This window comes from Bombus huntii, chromosome 7 (assembly GCF_024542735.1).
Source record: "Bombus huntii isolate Logan2020A chromosome 7, iyBomHunt1.1, whole genome shotgun sequence".
Lineage (NCBI taxonomy): Eukaryota > Metazoa > Arthropoda > Insecta > Hymenoptera > Apidae > Bombus > Bombus huntii.
Window position 1 is genome coordinate 16,718,876 of NC_066244.1, and position 20,667 is coordinate 16,739,542.

At 35.0% G+C, this 20,667-nt stretch overlaps 1 protein-coding gene across 8 annotated transcripts in view; it reads left to right on the top strand.

The window, feature by feature from the left end:
• LOC126867835 (rap guanine nucleotide exchange factor 2-like) overlaps positions 1-20,667 on the top strand; it is a 249,371-nt gene that overhangs the window by 119,970 nt on the left and 108,734 nt on the right. The window contains exon 1 of one of the 8 annotated variants that reach the window (XM_050622810.1): positions 1,799-3,588. The exons of 3 other annotated variants lie outside the window; for them this stretch is intronic. The gene's annotated coding sequence lies outside the window, so the exon portion shown is untranslated. Of the gene's footprint in view, positions 1-1,798; positions 3,589-20,667 lie in introns of those variants that run through there. 4 more of the 8 variants (XM_050622814.1, XM_050622808.1, XM_050622816.1 and 1 more) reach the window with 4 other exon arrangements.

A 20,667-nucleotide genomic window follows, 5' to 3' on the forward strand; every position in this document is an offset into this window, starting at 1 on the left:
AACAGGAGAAATAGCAGTTCGATCAATGACAATATTGGTATCAGAATTTGGGGAATATCAAATGGAAACTGCGGCAAAAGTAGCGCATTAAACGAGCACGAAATTGAAGCACGGGAGTTGAAAATAGAAAGGGAACGCGTACTCGCACGGGATATGAGGAGCATTATGTGGATTGACACGAATTACCAGAACTAGTTGAGGAGTAATGAATCTTCTATCCATGATAGAGGTCTGCTAGTTTCAACAAGTATACATTTGCATTCTAAAATAGAGGCCGTATAGTCAGTCGTTTATCAATGCAAAACGTATCAATATAAACCGGAGGATACGTTGTTTCTGACGAAAGCCTTTGTGTTTCCTTCGATTCGTAATTTATCAATTACTATACACACTTAGAACTATCAGTTAATAATACAGGAGATATATAAAGTTTCTGAATAAGATTCCTACTTGAAGCTTGGTAGTTCTATTTTTATTTAGGAGGAGAGGATTTAATTTGCGGTTGTATCTTTGCCTTATTCTCGTTGAGGAATTACCTTTGACTTTTATAAAACTACGCCTGCTTTTTAAATGTCTTCTTTGTTGACTTTTCAAACATATCCTCCAGCTCGTTGTGTTGTCCTTTTTACTCTCGTTCTAAGTTTGCCTTTACTCTAATATTCTTTAATTAATTAATTAGTTGCCATTAAGTACTTCGTGTATTGTTCAATGATTCAATGATACATTTGTTTGTTGATTCAATCGGCCCGATAATTTATTTTCATGTTTGTTTTTAAATAAATTTTATATAAGGAAATTATAATCGCATAACAACAAGAATTACGTGTATAAAGTGCAATACTTCTAATCATTCAGCCAGTTTCTTCACAGTCTTTTTCTAGAGTTTTTCTTTAGAGTCTGATCTTCCAAATGAAGTTTAATAATTTCCTAATAACTAATCAAATTTACTCTGGTTTTCTCTCGATATCCTAATAGTTATAAACGGAGCTGTATACAGTATAATCTTCTGAAGAGTTAAATTAAAAGTAAACAACGCTAAATTTTCTTTTATTTCTTCGCGAGCGCAGATAAATTGCAATATAAACGTTTCGTTCGACAAGCTGCTCTGTTAGTTATTGCGATGTAAAGCAGGTAGGGATGCTAGCTGTTTAGACGAAATACTAGTAATTTAAAACGAAAAGCGCCGACAACCGCTCGAATCTATTCGCTCACGTTTGTAAGTTACGGTGCATGCATAATTGCGATTTCGTTTGCACCGAATAGGGCATTCTTAATGTCTTTTAATGAAATGTGGCCTGGAAGAATTTCATTTTGTTCGTATCTCGGCCTTGAGGCGACCGTAAGACTTGTGTCTGAATTGAGCAGTTGGAAATAGGAACGGCGGACTCCATTCACTTCCCGCTAGTTTCTTCGTATTAAAGAATGCTTTTTCCCCTCTTTTTTTTAAACGGGATGCGGAAGTAGAACGTAATCAGTTTTCGTTATTTTCTCTTAATTCTTTTTCACGCGATCATAATAGCATTAATTATAATTGTATTATACAAGAAAATGAAATAATCAAAAAAGAACTCAGAAATAGTTCAAAAATAAAATTTACTAACAAAACAGAAAAGAATTAAAGTTTATCGAATAGAAAAAGATAAACGAATTAAATGAAAATCAAATTTTCTGAAAACACTCCATCAGTTTCCGTGATAGCACTCATAGATGTACGATAGCATGTTGTTCGACCCTGTTTCTTGTACAATTCCATTTCTAAGTTAAATAACAGGTTGCATGTAATCAGTACATACAAGACTATCACATCTCAATTATCTAGGATGGTACTTAAGATAGTATTCATAAATATGAAAACTGAGATCAGACAATAGCTTGTACGGTCTAGGATGTATCCCCTTTTATAAATCGAAAGCAGAACAACCTTGAACGTAACTTTTGATGGCGGAAGACGCAGCACCCTCGTGGTTAATCACTTTTTTAATTGCTTCTTGGCGCGACTAAGATCGGCGACGGTGAATCGACGAGGATAGGAGTTGGTCGAAACACGTATATATCTTTCTGCTTTTTTACTTTTTGTTCGTATGCTCACGAGGAAGGGATGAAACGGGAAAAGCAAACAGCGTCGTGGAAAGCTTTTACGTATCTCATTTTTCCCCTCCGCCGCTTTAATCGACGATGGACCCTTTTGCTGGAAGTTTTATTTGCAGTAGAAAATTTACTCGTTTCCGTACGACGACGATGGAGCGTGCGTCCGACCTTCTGCAGTGACAGCAGAATCTCACCCTTTCGCCCTTCTCTTCTCTCTCCTCCGCTTTTGCCTTGCCTTTTTGTTTCGTTTTATTTTTTCCACATTTTTTTTACCCTTTTTCCCTGGAAGCAGTGCGTCGAACGACCGCCACGAGTCGAGCACTACTCAAACTTCACTTCTATGTGCGTGAGTTATTAAATTTTACGGGAACAGGGGAGGCCAGGCGGCCTTGCCCTTCGAAATTAATATTTCATCCGTTTCCGAACGGATGTCCTTCGCGCAACGCGCCAACGTCGCTGAACTGTCTTGCCGTTAGTTTTCTCGAATGATTCATTTTAATGTATGCGTGGAAAACAGTTAGATATATGTGGAGGTTGGCGGAGGATAGGGGTATTAATACTTCGGAGAAAAATTGAAAGGATCAAGTTTAAAGACGTTATCTTATAATACCGAATTTTATAAAATTGTAATAACTTGCAATTGACGAACTACGATGAAATCAATAAAAATATCGAATTGGGATTGGGATCAAGTTATACGTATAAAAAAAGTTAAGATATATGCAGCTTGATGAACGTTTGACAGTGTGAATTTTGAAAGGAAACTAACAGGTGAAGGTATCAAGAATCAAGTATTAGATTAAGTTGTAACAAGTTATAATAATTAACTAACTACATTGGAACGCGTTATTCTCACTATCCATTATCTCAAATCGATGCAACAATCTCGTATTAATTCACTCTCCAATTATAAACCCCATAATTTCCTTACATAAGTATTCATAATACATATACACTACCACTCGATCTTCCCACATTAAAACTTGTTACAATCCTTGTTATTCTCAATCAACACTAAAATACTACACCGTTAAATCTGTCAAAACATCGAAAAGCATCTTGCACATATCTTACACACCAAAAACGAACTAATTACTGTCAACGCAATTTTAAAATTGGAGCCTAATAAGAATTTCGAACGTTAGTACCGAGAATCACCGGCAGAGTGCGCAGGTATCGCGACCGTGGCGCGGCGAGCGGCAGCGCGGGAGTGGCAGTATAGTTTCGGACGCCGTGGCGCGTGCTTCGGGGATGAAAATTGCTAGTCGTTTTATTGACGATACACGATCGATGTGTGTCTTCGCTGTTCGTGTCATGCATTGGTACGATCTACGAACGGCCACACGTGTATATCCGATGAATATCTGGGTGATTTGCGCGCGACCGGTTCGTCGGTAGTCGCGGTTTGTTGACTCGATAACGTGGTCCCTCGGTGTGTTTGTTTTCCCCGTGGAGAAGTGCAATCATCTGTGGATTACCCCGAGCAGCTGCAACGGACAGGTTATTTGGCCGGTCGGACAAGGCCTCGTGTGCATCCACGATCCGTGAACTAGGCTGATCGATCGACGTGCTTCAGATTATATTTACCTCCGGCGACGCCAGAGAGAGGGAAGAGACGCGTGAGAGACGAACCTCGTGATTTTACGATGATTATTAACCCTTACGCAAGCCTCGTTTCTGCGCACCGGAACGCGCCCCAACTTTAAATTCGACTAATTATGCGCCATTTACAGAGGACGCTGCGCGACATCGCGCCAATTCGCACCGTAGTAGAGATGTAAGGCTCGAGATACAGTGTCTCCAGAAAGTAGTCGTGTACTTATCGTAGAAAATGTTTGTATATGTGTCGTGTGTGGTATGTAGAAAGAAAATTTTGAAATTTCAGTACCACCGTGTACATTGGTACGAATATATCAGATTTTTATACGTTAATGGAAAATTTGAAGATGTGTAGAATACATATAATATGTATGCAAAAATAAGTAAAATATGCAAAGTATAATACTTGTTGTAATGTTTAGTAGGTAAAATGGTTCTATGCTTAGCTTTAACTTTTTTAATGTTACACTCGCAAAATATGAATTTACATAAATATTCGCAGCCTGTTCGGAAAATTCGTAACAAAAGTTAAGAAAGATTTAACTGAAAAGACTTCGTAATATAAGTAATATAAGTTTGTAAAATAAATTACTAGGTGTAAGTTCATGAGAATATCTTGACAAATTTTCCATTTTCTCCGGTAACGAATTTCTTCAAATAGCAGCTTTTATAAGCTATTCAGAATATTTAATTTCTTATTTGTATCTTTCGAATACATGAAACGAACATACGAAATATATATTCAGATAGTGAAATTTAAATAGGTTTTTTTTATAACACATACGATATAACTATATAAATTTTCCATGGTAAGTGTTCAAATGCCTTGCCAAGCCGCTGTACGTGTAACACTTGAAAGTGATCGAGAAACGAGGTCGGTGTCTGTTTATAGCGGGATGCTTGAACGATGAACAGTGATTAATCGCGTAAGGGTTAACGTGATATTGTTTACTTGAAATGAATATTTTTGTCACGTGTGTTATAAGCATCTTTTTGGTTGCTCCAATATTGCATAATCGTTTAGATGGTTCTGGTTAACAGGTACACAGATATTAGAAAACTGAAAAGTTCTTACGTTGATCTTTTTTATTGGACTGTTTCGCTTTGTGTGACCTCTGTTACTTTATGAAAGCGTTATTATTATATCAGGACGAAAATTAAATAGACGAAAATGAAGCGTGATAAATAGGTCACTCATAATACTAATGCTTCTGTATACTATTTATAAATCTATCTTTTCTGTGCTTTAAAAAGCTGTATGTCCAATAATATTCTTGTTTTAAAAAGAAGCAAAGATAGAATCGAGGTAGGTTAAGAAAGAAACTTATTCGATAATGAGGTTAAAATTTTCTCTATTATCTGTCCATCAACTGTAGAGTCTCTTTTATTGCTCGAGATAAGATCGCTGTATCTTCAGCAACGAGCTAACGTCGAATAAAAACGATGATTCATCGTAAAACATTGAAAATTAGTTAGGAAGTTACATAGTCAATTACAGGAAATGTTATTCGCGTCAAGCTAATAATAATTTTGTTCTTTCCAAAGGAATTTTGAAGTATTTCTAAACACGGCAGATCGTATCGAGAATGTTGAATTTTACCTTGCAACGTGTTCTTGCGTTAATTTAGTAACCTAATTAAATACGCGTATCTAATCAACCCCTTATTATCGCGAATATCGAAGATAAATTTGCCACCATTTTTACCGTGAATCAGTCGTTCTCCCTCGTTGTTACGCAATATATCGACGTTTTATAATATCCATATGCTCTTCCTTGAAGTAATAGACGACTATCGGTGATATTAACATTGTATTTGTAAACTGAAAGTATCGTCTAATTTATTAGTAGCAATAAACAATTATTTTTGATCAAAGCTCGAATAAATGTTATCGATTTCAATGATTTACGATATTAAAGGAAAATTTAAAAAGTTTTTTTTTAGTCAGTTTTTAACATAACGTAATTTCGGTCAAGTTTATTTTTATTACATCTTATTATAGAAAAGGTAATATTAAAAAATACAAAATTTAGAGGTCTAATATCGGCAATCTTATCGTTTTATGTTAATTACCTCATAAATAAAAACTGAACCTTTAATTTTTTGTTGTGCTTAGTTTTATAACATATTATTTCTAGAGATATTATTCAAAAAGTCACAGACTCTTGAATTTCCCGTATTAAATTTAACTTTATTTACTAAATCTCTAAAAAAGCTGTCGCGAAAGAATTCGAACAAAATTTTCAAACTTTTTCTTCAATTTGTCTTAAATGATCGACTTGTAAATATTTTTTCTACATGGAGATCCTTTTGATTTTTCGGACTTCAAATATAGAAGTTGTATTTTCGATATGATCAGAAATTCTCCCATTTTTCATATAATATTTTCTTAATATTAAATATATATGACTCTTGCCGTGTCATTGTTGATTTTTACAAACGATTTGATGAAAATCGTGGAAAGGGAGAATTACGATAAATTACCTGGCATCATATAATTCGTTTTCTGATAATCAGTGAGTTTCATAAAATTTAGATCCTTTGACGATGCACGATTTTATCGATATACATTACGCGCGCGTATAAACGACGAAATAATTTAAATCGAAGAGATACAGGCTCGGTGGATACAATTAATTGTTTCGTAATTAATCGCCTGATGAGAAATTCCCTCTCGTGATATTTGAAAACAAATGTCGGATTAAAACTGCGAGATCGGAGAAAGATTAAAATTTCTTCGCGAGAATAATTCTGCAATGATCAACCAGGCGGTTGTCTGAAATTATGTGGAACATGAATACGTAAAGTGGATTAACTAAAAAATTGAACAGTATCATTTCGTTCAACTTCATTTTATTTTTCAACTTAATTTTCCGCTTCTTCAGGATTATTGGCATATATAGTGCGGAAATCTTTTAAACCATCTAATGATAAGTTACTGATATTATAATGACAATTGAGAATATTTCAATTCCTTAAATCACCAACTTTTTTTAGAAATTCCATGATAAATAGAGCTCCAATCTAAGTGTAACAGGAAATTTATGGGATCATTTAGATTGAGTCAGAAGAGGAAGGGGAATAAGAAAAATAAAAGTAATCTGCTGTGTGAGAAATTGAATAGAGAATAGGAAAATCTACAATAATTATTAATGCTTGGATTTAATGTTTCTTAAGAAGTAGGTAATGACGAATCTATTAATTCATCAAAGTAAAACATTTTCAGTTGATGTGTGATTTTATACTTTTGCACATCGTCATACTTGAACGTGTCTAATTTCGATATTTATTCAACTCAAACGTAATTTCTAAAAATATAAATCTATGAGCAGCATATTATTTTTCTTAAACTTAAAATAATAAACATCTATATAAATAGTAAATATCTTTTCTAGTCCTAATAAATTCATGTTTGAATACTTTGCATCTCTTCAAATATCTAATCGTAATGTTGCAACCGTTCTGTTTTGTTTCTGCTTTTCTACATTTCGACAAAAGATTTAGCGAAACAAAGAAAGAAAATAAACGAACAATATGTTAGAACAAATATTATTCGCAATGAAGAGACTGATGATCTTTAACAAAAATATTGTACAATTTCAGATGTGAAGTAGCCATACCTTTTATAACAACCAATGTCTTAATCCATTAAAAATTGTAATATATCGTAGGAGCTATAAAATACTGCATTATTTCGTCGATGCTTTATGAAAATCTATCAATTTAAACGAAACAGCCTTGGTAGTTCATTTTAAAAACTTTATCGAAGTTTCCCGCTGTCGCCACACTTTATCCGCAATAAAAATGTTCATAAGCTGGTGCTGAACTTCCTAGTCACGCCCTGTTTTATTAATCGCCGATACAACTAACGTCGTATCATCGTGTATGGTCGTTTTCTTTTCCACAGAACACAATAGAGCGTGGATTCAGAAAAGGTTAATGTATTCGAAATAATTTTTGACGCACCCTAAAACTCTACTGTTCTCTCTTTCACCTTTCTCTATTCTTCTTGCTTTCTCTTCTTCATTTCCTTTTACTTTTTTTTTTTTTTTTTGCGAACGATTTTAACATTAAACGAAATTCTCCCGGGACTCCGAACAGCCCAACAAAGAGATGTAAATTACGATCTCGGTCGGCTGTATTTTTTCCTACTTTTTTTCGTGTTTGCTCTGGCTAGAAAAATATGTGTGTCAACAGGAACTTCCCGCGGTGTGCACAGTGCACTTGCACTTTTGAGCACGCGTTCGTGATCCTTGACCTAATTGACATTGTTCTGCCACGTGATGCTGCACCAGCGATTCATTCGAATTCGAACCTGACAGCAACCACCGCTCTGTGATTGCATTTCAATTTGAAATTCGCCGAAATTCCCGCGAATATGCGATCCGATGTTCAAAATCATTGCTAACGAGAACCTATGGTTTGCATTGAAAATGAAGAAATCAGAAATTTTCGGAAGGTTATTTGGTTATGGTAAAAATTCTACATTTTTTGTGTTTAAATATTTTAAAGGGTTTATTTTAAGTTTTGCCTGAAATTCTGGAAATATTTCATCGATGAAAAATTTTGAATTCAACACGTTATGCGTATGTAAACTTGTTTGATCGTAGGATATTTTGAGGCGAAGGATTTATTTGAAAACTGCTGCATTTATTATTTATTATACTTCAAATTGTTGACATAATGTCGAGCTGAATGTTTTTTTGGCTTATAAGTAGTTCCGAAACGAACTGAATTTTATTTTTATGACCAACGTTTAACAAACCGTTAATAAAGATTCTAATTTCTAACATTAGCACGAGTTTTGCCTCGCGATAGAACTGCAGCACAGAAATTCCTTTCTTTACTAGCTTCGATCGTAAAACACGTAACATAGCAAAATTCGTAAAAAATGTGTAGGTCAATTACGTTCTGTGGCTCTATATTGTTATATTTCCTATATCTCGAAACACCAGTTATATTTTGGAAACAATTTTGAAAGCAAGAAATGTTACAACGAAGACAGTAATAATGTTAAGATAAACCTAATAATAGTATACAATGGTGTAACGTAACGCAACAGTAGTAACAAGTAATAACGTTGCAATAAAATGGATGAGGACGAAGTGAAATTCGCGATAGAATTTAAGTTGTTCTCATGCAGCAACTGTACCATCAATGTTCCAATTGTTATATTTTCAGACTTTTGCAATGAAACATTGTAGAACGATGTTACGAGTATTGTTACACATTTCTGGCTCTCTTTCGCACAATTGTACATTTTAATTCTCGTATACCTCGTATTTTTTTACTAACAATAGTTACACTTTTAAAATTTTACTTTCTGTGATTATTCATGTATTCGTAATACATTATTCGATAAATAGAAAACATTAATTAAATAAACAAATTCTCCTTTTTCGTTTACTAATATAGTAAAGAACATACTCTGTTAGGATATGTTTTCCATCAAGATTTCTTGCATTTTTCGTACAGGTACACAAAAATACGTACTTTCAACTCTTCATAGAAAATAAATGTTAATAATTATGTCACTTACTATGACACTGAAGCTGTGCGATTTGTAAAACTATATTTATCCCAGCTTCTCTCACACTATGCTGTGTAAAAAAAAAAAGTTTGAAATTAAACGGTACTTTTCTCTGAGGGGAATATGTTGGAGATGCAGTGAGTGTCAGTTTGAAAGTTGGTGTAGTTGGAAACATAAATTGTATATTTTAATGAGCACGTTTTTAACGTTAAATACTACTAAACCAATCAAAATGATTCATATCAGATTAACAAACTTCTGCAAACTTTTTCTTACCTGTAACCTGTACTATCTCATAGAAAGGTTATAACCGCAAGAAAAAATTTCTTTTCTCAGCAGCCATAATTCACACGAACAATTTCGATCGCGTGCTAGTAGTTTTCGCGTTGGAGAAAAATCTCGTCACCAATTAAAACGAAATTGTGGTACGAACCAAAACGCTTTCACCGTAGATTTCATCTGAATTCGAAGTTGGCCGAACATCAGCCATCGTGGATACTTTCCACGTTGCCTCTTCCATCCCTATCCTCGGTTATGAACGTTATTCGAACGCGTGTAACGAGAAAACGGAAGTTACGAAACGAGCGTCCGCCAGTTTCTGATTTTTATCGACGTCGATGCAATTCCTCCGACACGGCCGCCGTAATATTCGTAACGCTGCTAGTTTCTCGTCTCAGATTTTCGTCCGAGACATTCCTGCCTCGAAATAGTCGTAGTTTTGAAGTTACAGGCATCGTTCCAGGCGAATATTCGAAAGGAATGGTCGCGTAGGTGAAATTGAGCGAGTTATTCGGATGAATCTCCTCGTTTCGGTGGAGGTGAATCGAACGAGATTTCATTTTGTTTCTTTACGATCAATTTTGCGCATTTTGGAGAGAATACGATGCTGGTCGGGGGAATATGTCGTAAATCTAACGAATGTCGGTGCATTTGAAAGCGTATGCAGATGGAAATATAAATTGTATATTTTGCTGAGCATTTTATTAATATCAGAACTACCGAGCCGATTAAAATAATTAATATCGGATCGTTAAAAATATGCAAATATTTTTCATCGTTTCTGAAACAATTCTAGTTTATAATTTTAGTTGAGAAATAAAGAAAGCATATATAAATGTTTTATACAACTTGTACAAATAAATAAAGAAATAATGTACACAGATTAGAGATGCGAATAAAAGTTACAAAATTGCTTTTATAGAGGATTTATATATTTGTAAATGCAATAAAGGTTGCTAGTGGTACGAACTAATTTACTAATGTAGAATTTTCAATGCATCAGGGAGTTCACTTTTATTACAGAATAGTACAGCGGATGTAGTGTTTCAAGTGTAACGTAGTGAATCGACAGTTTCTCATACAGAGTAAAACGGTGTGGTTGCCATTACTCAGTCTGTGCGTGAATGCGTAAATAATCGGCACAATGGGGAATCGAAATCAGGAAACAATACGAAAAATACCAAATTTTCCAACTGAAATCAAAATTTTAACTGATAAAACGTAATATATAGTATAGTTCAATCCCGATGCATAAATAACATCAAATCGAAGATTAAATAAGCATTTCTTATTCAGCACGTTCGAGCGTAGGCGTCGTAGAAATGAATTTATATCGAAGTAAAATTTTGATTTTATTTATTATTTACTCTGTAAATTTATTTTAAATAACATTATTTGGATACCAATATATTTGGAAAATCTGATTTCTCAAAATAATATTTGCCAATTTATCTGTACATGTATCCTTGCTTTCAAATATAATTATTAATTATTTTAGTTGACCAATCGTTTATGTATAACATTTCTTTATTTCTCATTTTCATGCAACGCAAAATGTATTAAAATCTGCTACGTTTTATACAGAAATTAAATACAATTGTATCACTTTTCGTACGATATCGGCGGTCGTAAAGATGAGTTGGCAATTTTTCGTTACAGTTCGATGGGGCGCTGGTAATTTGTACGTGTTGGAAGTCTCGCGGAATGGTTTTTCGTGGCCATATTTTGTCACGGTTCGGTAAAGAAGTCTCGAAGTGACGTAAAACATACGCGGAGTGGGAAACCGATGGAAAACACGTACTTCTAGACTTCTCCTTTCTCGTTCACTCGATATCTCTGCTTAAGATCGACTTACAGACGTCTCCCGTGACTTTCAAGAACGTCGTGAATTTTCCTTTTCGGTAATATCACGTTAAAAAGATTACTTGTTTTACTATAGTAGACGTAATACATGTTGCGATTCATCGTCGGTTACACTTTTCACAAATTATCCTTTGCTAGTAAAATATTTTCGTTTAGAAAACTAGATGTAAAATTGAATAGACGAAAAACAATCCATGAATTGAGAAATTGAATTATTAACCTACATTCAAAGCTTTGTATTTCAAAAACAAAGAAAGGTAAACAAAGAGAACTAATTTCATTTAATTTCTTTTTTTATACGAAAGTAAATACCGCGCAGAAACAAAGATTAGCTTACCTTGTTCCTTTCTTTCTGAAATAATGCAAAGAAAACAGTTCCGAAAAGTTTCTGCTTCTTAACCGACCGAGTCATCGGTGCGTTTCATACGTATTGTATCGTTACAAAGTCGAGCTTACTTTCGCGGAAAAGCTACAAGCTGCAATCGAGGCAAGAAAAGGGCTGTATGTGCCACGCAAAGCGGAAGTCTCTCGACGCGCGTGGTACACGCGTGGAAATGTGTTTTTTCTCTAGCCATTCCTGGAATTCTCATCTGAGAGTCGTCGAAGACTTCTAAGGTCGAAGCGAGAATTCGTCTTACTCCGAACCCATCGCCGAGTAGAATCGCCTTTTCGCGAGACGAAGATCCCCATATTCCTTCCGCTTCCGCTTCCGCTCCGACGATGACTTTACAGCGATGTTGTGAATTTTTCTTTCGGCCTTCGAAGTTTCGAGAAACTTCGAAACACGCCAAATATACAGGAACATCGCGATATTCGTGATATTGCTGACAGAAGCCTCCTTTATTTAAGTCACTTAACAATTTTGCGCGAGCTTACAGATTATTTGTATCTTTCTCCCCAATATTACATCGAAGACTGTTCTTGTGCATTTGTACGATTAAAAAAATGGAGTCTGAATAGGAATTTGTTTCACTATTTAAATGCAACCCTATCTCAGATCTTCGTCTTTTTTTAGAAATAATTACGCGTTAGTTACTTTTGTAATTTCTTGTATTACGAAGATTTAAGAAACGTTTAGCTCCTTCAGTTCTAAACGTAACATTGGAATCAGATTGTAATTCGAATTTTCAAATTATAAACTTTGAAATCATTCTTTTCTTGTTCGAGTACTCGACTAATGCTTACATTGTTGGAGACAGATCCAATTGCTGCAATTATTACAGCGTCTCATTCTAGTTACTTCCAGCTGTATTATTAATAAATGTCTTAAAACTTTCGAGCGAGGTTGTACATACATAGTACATGGTAGTAGATACACGTAACATCAGCAAACGATTCGTTCTCCAAGCGGAGCCAGAATGGTCGATTCTTATATGTACATAGTCTCAGCTCTGTCGGCTCTCCTCACGTTTTGTTACACGTCGTTGCTCCGCTTCCTCGTTTCTCTTGCTTTTTCGCCTCGTACGAGCGAGTACATGCGCGCGGCCTCTTATTTCTCTCAAGTGGAGCGCGCATCGCATCACATCGCGTAGAAACACCGTCTGGACAGTGCAGAAACAATACTAAAACGCGTCAGCCAGTCATAATTAACATGTTCACTGTTCACGCAATAATCACGAATATCTGATTCTTTCTGGAGATAACTGTTTTATCCTTGGATAGGACAGCGATAATGAATGAACGAAGTTTTAACTTTTTAAACTTTGAGGGTGAGAGAAGTAAACCGACATTTTCCATTTTAGTTGATTTCACATATTTTTGAAAAATGCGCGGGAACGTGTACAATATGTTTCGCGATATACCGTCAACGATGTGCCAATTATCGATGAATGTATTTTGTCCAGAAAACCATGTCGTTTCACTGACTTTTTTTTGGAAGCTCAATACGATTCGCGCGGTCCATGTAGGTGAAGTTTTCACAGCAGAAAATGTCCTGATTTCGTCATCAAGAACACGTAAACGTGGAACGATTGCGTTTATTAATGCGATTATTTTGATTGAAGATAAACAACGGCGATCGTTCGATTGGAGAGCTCGATGAAATATTCGTCGCTTGCCATTTCCATGGCTCGTGTCTCGTTTCGACGCAACCCTTGACGATGAATTTTTCAACAAGGTAACCGCCTCGTGTGCAACATTCAAATTTATTTAAATCTTCCTTGAAACAGAGAACCAGAGAAGGAAAGTCTCGATTTAGCACGGTCAGAGTCAGCTGGTTTTGTCTCGTGAAATGATAATATTGGGGTTGTTGGGAATCTTTTATTGGCTGTATAGATGGCGAGGAGTGAATTAGAAATTGGAGCAATTGTTTTTCGTGTTTAGGTAAGAGCGACGTTAAATTTTCAATTCTATCATCGGTGTAGAATTATTATTTCATGTCAATCTTCATCTTGTAAATAGAAAGATAAAAAGACGCTTCTTAATAATTTGAAGAAAAACTATAATATAAAATTCAGATTACAAATCATGAATATCCCTAGGAATTGTCTCATATTTTTCAGATTTAAGAAACTTCTTGAGCAGAGGAAGGTATTATTGAGTCGATGATTTCTGTCTTTATTTTATTATCTTGATCTTCTTTAGATAGATAGAAATACTTGTTAATTAAAAAAAAAGCCTTCCAAAGACTACTATCCTTACCCAAACAAAGAAACTTTCTAAAAAACATTCCTAGACAGATGTTCCATCTAAAAATATATTGTATCAATATACAAAGATAAAATGGACAAAAGGATCAATAAGTATCATATCTCATAAATAAACTCACTGTTATATTCCTATTAACCTTTATCCATTGTTTGTCATGATGATATCCACTCCTTAATACTTTTTTCTCTCCACTCATTCGAATGACCTCTTCTTCGAAGAAGCCTCATCATCGGTCGATATTCTGCATAACTCACGCGGTCACGAACAGACGAATTTCAGAGGCTTTAGCCTTGGTGTTGTTCAGACGCAGGGTTAATTGCGCTATGGAGATGACGTACCCTTGTTACATAACGTCATTTCGATATCAATTCATCCGAGGGCGAAACACCACCATGCTATTCCTTGCCACTGGTAGATTTCAACCGATTTGCAATTACGAATATTAGGGATCGCCGAAACTCCGAGGATTCGCGATTGGGTGATTCGCGAAACGAGCGGAATTAATCGAGTTCGACGCATGATAAAATCGACTCGATCGTGAATATGTTTGCCAGAATGTTCCTCCGACTTATACACGCGCAGTTGATTTTATTGACGCCGATTATCGATGCAAGTATCGATCATGCTCGTCAGATGGTTTGACTTTTAACGTCAGGCTTTTTATGGTCGACGAATCCGTGACGAGTTTAATCTGATTAAATCTGTGGCAAGCTGTCCAAGTGGAGACTCGATGCTGCGTTATTAATCTTAAATAGCTGTTTCTGGCGTGTGGAAAATATTCTTTGGGGCGCCGTGCTGATTATTTTCATGGTTATATTTATAAAAATGTTTTACAAATGTTGTACAATGAATCTTCAATTAATATGACGAGATTAATATCGTATGGAACAAAGAAATATAAATAAAGTAAAATGTTTAAAAATCGTAACAATTTTCATCTATGACCCAACGATACAAAGTAAGAGTGAAATATTTGCTCTTAATCTAAATATTCATTAACAATGTCAAGTTTCTTCAAATAATTACAAGACGCTCCCAACTACTAGACCGAGGATTTATGCAAATTTATGAACACGTTCAAAGAAATAGCAACGAAACAGAAATTTTCCTCGCTCTCTGATTACGATAACAAATGCTTTACCTTGAATGTACATTTGTTACTATACATGTTTGCGTCTCTGAATTTTGTATGAATGCATTGACATTCAATAAATGCATTCACAGTCTAGATATCACAGTTCGACTCGAAACGCTATTTCCTCCATCCAAATCTTGTTTCGCGTATATCTTCCCTGGAAAAATTCCAAATTATCTCGATCGAAGACGCAAGTAATTCAAACGAAGTTTGCCAGATTGTCGTTTTCTCCTCGTTTTCGTTTTCCCTGAAAAATCTAGGATTCCGACACGTGTGGCGGATCAGTCAACGAGGCTGTTTCCTCTACGAGAGCCTGGTAATTAAGTTGCTAGCAGTAGCCAATAGGACGCTCCTTGTTTCCTGCCGAAGGATGAACACGTGCGACAAGCTTCTAGGAAGTATTTCGACTCGTTCAACCTAGCCTTTCTTTCCTGACAGCTTTGAGTGCTGATGTTACATAAGACAGACGCGGATACACCCTTTCTCTTTTTTTTCCTTCCCCGTCACTTAATTTAGAATGTTTACTACACTACGAAACTGATTAGATGGAGTAGTAGCCGGGTTACTACTATTTGCGTCATTAAAAAATTAAACATTGGCCTTTTTCTTCGACTTTTTTAAGCTTGACTTTGTTTCACGCGCTGCTGAAGCAATTTTAACGATATTTAATTCGGTATTTTAGTATATTTTTAATTATATGTGTATTTCAATTATGAGTTTGTACGAGTTGTATAATTTGTATATTATTTTACAAATCTGTAATTTATTTAGAAACTCTCTTCGCACAATCCTATACAATTTGTATCAAGAAATTCGTGTACGAAGTATACCTGTTTCTTTTAGTTGATAGATTAGTATTAAAAGATTAATCGTTGAAGCGGAACAAAAAGACAGTACGTTTCAGCGAATTTCAATCGAGGCACTGAAAAATCAGACTAATTAATTTTATTTGCTCAAAATTTCTTCCTTTCAGCTGTAGAATACACGATTATGTACCGTTTCGTTTATCGAAAATTCAAAATTCTCTAGTGCAAATTAATTCGTTTGACTTCTATACGAAGAAAAAATATTTGAATATTTAAAAACCCAATAGCTTTTAATTTTTGCAAGTTTTTGTGTCAGTCGTAGTATTTTTTACATTTACATTCTGATTCGTGTGGCGATATTACGATGATTTAAATATCTGTACGAAATCGGCGTTGAATATATTGTATTTTCATAAAAGCAAGTAGAGGTAAATAATGTACGGTTTACGGTTTCGGTTTCGAAATACGCGTACAAACTTTCTTACGTACGTTTCTACGAGTATGATTCATTGTTTTGGCATAAGCGAAAGTGCAGTATTCTTTGCTGCAAACAAGCGGTATCCTTTTTTCTTGCGTAAAATTCTAACCAGCCACGATGCTATAACATTTTGTAAAGTTTTCTTCTTTACGAATAATTGTTCGCGATCTAATACGTATAGAGTTTCCAACAAACTTTAGATCCACGTAATCTCATTCTGTTTCCAAAATCTCTTTAAACTGTTCTTTTGACATTGTGCGAGATTTATGAATTAACTTTTCTGTAGATTTATTATTACAAATATCTTTGTATAATGTACTCTCATATATATCTACATATATTTTTACAGTCTAACTGTACAAACACTCTTGTCTCTCGTTGTACTTTCATAAAATCGTATGATCGTTGTAAATTTTCTCGAAACACGAGCCACCGATCCAGGATTACAGAGCAGGATTCTACTGGACAAAAAGCGCGTAGTAAAGGGGAAGTAAAAGGGAAAATCCATTCATCGGATTCGTCATCAATGAATTAAAATTGTTCGACACCGGTATCGTCGTCGATTCGTGTGCAGATTCCAATCAAAGAATTTCAATACGTATTTTCTGGCCTTGCGAACGATCCTCTTTTGTTTTCGCTGCCGGGTGAATTTCGGGGCTCGAATTGTGCAACAGAGAATTTCAGGATCGATTCACAGGTCCTCTATCAACCAAAATTCCTTTTTGCTCTTACGAATTAGGGATGGGATCGAATGTACGTCAAGTGGTATCGGTGAAAAGTGGTCATACCTTTTGTGAGTATTTGAAAAACAAATAGTATCAAAGAAGAATGGATGTTTGGCCTTTAACGAATGGCATCGAATGAAGCCGCGAATAGACTGATTTTACTCGTAAAAACATATAGAAAGCGTAGGAAGGTCGATTGATGTCAGACTTCGTTTTTCAAAGTGATTAAATTTGAAAATTTTCTGGATCGGCCACGAGCACTATTAAATTTTGGCTATTTTATTTCAAATCTTTTGATAACGGAATAATAGTTTAATTCTATCGCACTTTCTAAAACAATCGACGAATTATCGTTCTAATCTTTTTGAAAATCATCATAAATTCTACCATAAATGGAACTATATATTCTAATACATAATTTTAACTAAATTTAAGGAAAATGAAATTTCCATGAAAAATTACGAGTTAGCCGGTTCATCCACTGTAACAGCTTCGACACTAATTCAAGATTCAAAGCTCTTTCGGCTTCAAAGCCATTCAAACTCAAAAGCAGTCCGGGTGAAACCACGCTTTGCACGATTGAAATGAAAATGAATCCATTACGCGGTTGCGCTGTCAATAATTAATCGACGACGAATTAATGGAATTAATTAACCGATTGTTCGTAGCGGTGCAACTTCACTTTCCATTGGGATAGAGAGAGACTGAAGTAAAAGATCGATTGTACGCGATTATCGTCGTTGACTACTTGAATTTCGATGCGTCTCATCGACTCGATTCGTTTCGGTCGGACGATAATTTTAATTTCACTATCGTTGCATTGCCATCAGTCGGTACACGGCGATTCTCTCGCAGTTGCTCGAACAACCGGCCTTTTACGATGAGCAAGCTGTTAAATGTTTCATTGGCTTTTAGGCAACCGTCGTTTAGATGCCTGCTTGCCTGTATAAGAGAGGGGAAAATTTGGTTTCTGTTGCGATGGGGATAAATTTGAGGTGGGATGAATTTGTGAATCCAACATAATTTGCCTCGGTAACGGTTGTTCATAAAGATATCGTATCAAATACTCGGCATGTTTTATATAAAATTATGTACAATTATTTATATAAAATTATATAATTATCGTAAAGTATATGAGTATTGTAAAAGTTTCTTCCTATATATTTTGTATCATACTTTGTTTATTTCAACAAATTTTTGTTGTAGTTAAACCAACGAGACAGTTAAAGTTATAAAATCAGTTTGAGTTTGAGTGGCTTTAAAACCGAGACGGTTTTGAATCTTGAATTAGTGTCGAAGCTGTTACAGTGGATGAACCGGCTAACTCGTAATTTTTCATGGAAATTTCATTTTTATATAAATTAGTATATGATTCCAACACAAAATGATTAACAAACTCGGTTAAAGATTTGTTTCGTCTACTAAATATCATAATATTAGCTTTGTCTTGGATATTTTTTCATATTCTTCTTATATTTATACCTTCTCAGCGCGCAGTCGAATTAAAAAATTCTCAATAAAAGAATCAATAAGAAATTATGGTCGAAAACCGACCCATAAAGCAGAATAAGCATTAAATATGCATACGAGTACAATGTCCAGGGATGTATTTCCCCAAAGACGTACATTAATTAAAATTGATGGTTGGATAGAACATCGTTGGAAGATTCCAATTAACTGTCGATGATAACGATTAAATTTTCTTACCAGCGTTACCTGGTGTACGAAATGCTGGCATTATCGATTTTTTCGCCTATTTTTCCCCCTTTACCCCGTTGAGCTGGGTCAGTGGCCTGTCAAGGGAAGAGAGAAGAGGATCTGCCTCTGTTGGAGCATGAAGGCGGATACACCATCAATTCGCCGATGCTCTTCGTAAATATTTGCAACTGGCTGTTCGCTCGGCGGCTTTTCAGGGACGCGACGGCGTAAAAATCGCAACGTAACGCGTGTTACGTAAATATAAGCGCGTACCGAGGCGCGACGAAAGGATTTTCGGCGAAGCACCCGTAACCCGAGAACAGATGCCCCTTTTTTCATTCACCTCCGACCCCATCGCCTCGATAGAGATCCACTTCACGGGGAAATTTGCAACTGTTTCGTTTGCCCACTCCATTTTTTTTCTCTTTCTTTCTTTCTTTGTTCCCTCTGAATATTGTCCGCTTTTTAAGTTGCTTCGATGTACGTATAGTGTACGTAATAATAGACGTGTGTAGATATATTTATTCATTTATTTATGAGTTTACTTTGAAGCAGTTCCGTTAACAATGAAATACAGTATATGTAAAGATTAATTCCTTTCCTTTTGTTTAAATATTGTTAAAAATTGTGTATTATGAATTGATCTCGTTTTTTATTTAGTTAAGATCTTTGAAAATCCAAAAATACACCGAATTCACGTAACACGCAAAAATATATAAAATATTCAAAATATAGTTAAGTAATTTTCTATTTAGGTTCCATTTTGTGTAAATATTTGCACTTTGTTAACGATATATTGCTAATCACTATCCCCAATGTCTATTATCCAACGTGTATTATGTTTTTCATGATTTTCTAATCGAATTAATTGAAAGCTGATAATAGGAGATATCGATTTCAGAAAACTGATTGGTACATAGAAAGTTGTTTACGTTGCTCTCAGTTTTGTTCGCTTTTTAACTGGCTTCGTTGTGTAAGGTACCTCTTCTCTTCTTTACTTGAGCGATATCCGATCGCTTTATCGGTTTCTCATGGTTTTTTACGTTGAAGGTTGAAATTTTGCTAGTTGAAATAATTGCAGGGCGATAGTAAAACTACAGTTGTTAGTTTAAGAAGGGTGATTAATAGGTTGGTAGTCGTTTCTATTACGTAACTGGAAGTTCTGGCGGAAATTAATTAAGAATTTTACGCGGTATCTTTCCATTCTCGAACAGTAAATCGCTCTTCAAATATACGATTCCTTAATTAATTTCAGTGACGTAGAAAAGTTAGATTATTAAAGGATTGAAAGTACTATTTCTGATTCTTTGGGAATTATTTTTATTCGGAGTTTATCTTATATTAGCTGGAGATCGTTTTATATAAATTGAAAATATAGAAAGAACACTTTGTTACTCGAAGTTGACAAGTGGATTATTTTTATATAAACTTTATATAAACTATCTTTTCGTTATTTCTATATAATCTTAGACTTAAATAGTTTTATCGTTACAAGTTTAGATTATTAGATGGTTGCAATTATTAAAATATCCTTTATCAGGTGATTAAGTAACTAGATCGTTACGCGACTGGAATTATTACTTCTAATTCTTAAAAATTTATTTTTGTTTCAAATTTATTTGATATTAGTTGAAATCCACAAATCTAAACCAAAGGGTACATTGCACATTCAAAATTGACCAGTATATCTGATCAATGCAAACATTCTGTTCCCTTTTTATAATTCTAATTACAGACTGCGTAATCTCCCTAATAGCCTTATCGTTTTCTTTACCTTGTCTGTAGACCCTATCGATTTCTATCTATCTCTGTATCTCC